Consider the following 2352-nt stretch of genomic DNA (forward strand, 5'->3'; position numbering starts at 1 on the left):
TCCGTTATAAGTTCTCGATTTTTGGAGCATTATCGAATTATTTAAAGGATTTGGAATTATCAAAATGAAACGTTAAGTGTATTTTTGTGGAAGCAAATACCACTAGTTTTAGTTTGATAAGTTTGTATCGGAAATAAACACTTTATTTACTGTTTTCACGCAACGGTATGTGTGCAGAAATGACGCAATTTCTGTCAAACTTTAAGACCTTATATTTTGCTAACGCATGGATAGAAAAATATATCTTTTAGGACAAGAAAGCCAGTTCCCTAGAAAAATGAATACATGCAAAGTTTTAATTCTGTAACAGTTGGTTATATATATTTTTTACAATGGAAAATTGTCCAAATTCATGTTAAATGCTCGCGAAAATAAGTGAATTTGAAACGTAAATATCTTATTCGATTCTCAATGGAAAGTCATGTTGTTGGTCTTATTCGATAGCTAAATCCTTTCTTGTTTTTATGTTAATTTGCTATAATTTTCAAAAGTGTAGAAATATATGATTTTTAGCTCAGAAGTGACATACCGTATTGATCAACATAACAGTATGCGCCATTGTGCAATGTCGCAATTTTCAGACATCGTAGTTTTCTACTACTTGAATGGAAAAACTATCTGCTTTAGAATCAGAAAGACAGTTACCGAGATTCATAATTGCATGCGAAGATTTTGTACTGAGACATTTTGTCTAGCAGATTTTTTTACTTTGAAAAAAAAAATGAGAGAATTATTTCAAATAAATACTATAATAAGCCATTTTGAAAATGCAAATATCTCATTCAATTCTGAATAGATATTCATGTTATTAGTGTCATTCTTAGGCAAACCCTTTCATGTTTCATGGTTAATTTGTCACAGTTAACAAAATTGGGAAAGGATGTGATTTCTTGCTCAAAAATGACAGTCCACAGGAAACAAAAATATGGCCACGCCGTTGCAACAAAGGTACATGTTTTGGCGATTATTTTGCAAAAGGTTAACAAGATATGAAGCTGATAATTTGATACAATTAGGACTAATGTCGAGGATATTCAATGAGACTATTTTCATCTTAAATTGAATACATTGATTGGAAGTGGCTCTGTCATCCACCATTGCTCGTCTTTTCCAGGAAACCCAATTCTAAATTTAGACTGCATTTTCCGAAAATCTTGGTGGTGACCTCAGTCAGGTCAGTCAGGTGAGGTCAAGCTAGGTTCAGCACTGAGGTAGAGACATTGCTTCCAGCGCGTGAATGTATTTTTGTGAAATAAAAGCATATTCTTGTGTTTGCAGATGAAGGGAACAGAAAAAAATTTATGAGAAAATACATCTCAGAATATCTGCCATTGAAAACTATCAAGGATGGAATCGGATAATAATTACAGGAGCTGATTCTGCATGCAAACGTAGGTCAATTTTGTCTTCACGCTGTAGCAAAATTAAAAACGGCGGTCAGCCAAAGCTAGATGAATAAATGTCGTTTGAAACAGGTTTTGGCATGCCGCAAGGTGGAATTTCTAGACCTTATTTTCAATGATTTGTTGTTTGAAAGAAAAATAAGCATTTTCATCGATTGAATGTGAATTATTTTAGTGTTTTAGAGTCATCGAATGCATGTTTTCGTCCATCACTTTTGATTGTCTTTTGAACTGTTGAACAAGCCAAACTTTCTGAGACGTTCACTTGTGCATAATGGAAATATTTCTAGACCAGATTTTGTCTCATTATATCTGTATGAAAATGAATAAGCACTTTGGCAGAATGAATTATCAAAAAGCACTGATAGATTGATGTTTTGCTTCTTTTTTTTCAGAGCACTGTGATGTGATTTGTACAGGCCAAGGTGTTCCAAGTTTTACAAACATACTGAAGTGGTGTGCGACAGACTTTCTACAGCAGTGTTATGCAGATAAAATCATGTATTCATTTCACAAATACTGAGCAGATATATTGAATTTCAACAAATACAATGCCTATTCAGCTTGATAAATTTTGTAAGGCTGTAGAAACTTTGCTACATTTGATTTTGTGTGATGCAGAAAACATTAAAATATGAACACAGATTTCATTTTTTAGAGCGTTGTTGTGGAGTGGTGATCTGCCAAGATGTTCAAGTTCAAAATTTAAATTTTGTCCTTCTCCTACTATGGAGCATATTCTCTCTACGCATCTGTGAAATTGCTATCAATGCAAAAGGTCATAATTGTAATTTTGTCTTACTACTATGTTTTTTCTCCCTATTCGTATCAGTAGAAAAACACCACGATGCTAATATGATGTTGAAATTTTCTCCTAATGCGTTGAACTTTGTGTCTTACTGTTGAGCTAAGTTGCAGTAACGAATGCATGTTTAGTCTGACAACAATT

The 2352-nt window shown here is 33.2% G+C and overlaps 1 long non-coding RNA gene across 1 annotated transcript; it reads left to right on the forward strand.

The window, feature by feature from the left end:
• Positions 1–387: 387 nt before the first annotated feature.
• On the forward strand, positions 388–2048 carry LOC128559075 (uncharacterized). The gene is made up of 2 exons (XR_008372125.1): positions 388–1391; positions 1799–2048. It is a non-coding gene; the product is annotated as an uncharacterized LOC128559075 (long non-coding RNA).
• The last annotated feature ends 304 nt before the right edge of the window (positions 2049–2352 follow it).

This window comes from Mercenaria mercenaria, chromosome 8 (assembly GCF_021730395.1).
Source record: "Mercenaria mercenaria strain notata chromosome 8, MADL_Memer_1, whole genome shotgun sequence".
Lineage (NCBI taxonomy): Eukaryota > Metazoa > Mollusca > Bivalvia > Venerida > Veneridae > Mercenaria > Mercenaria mercenaria.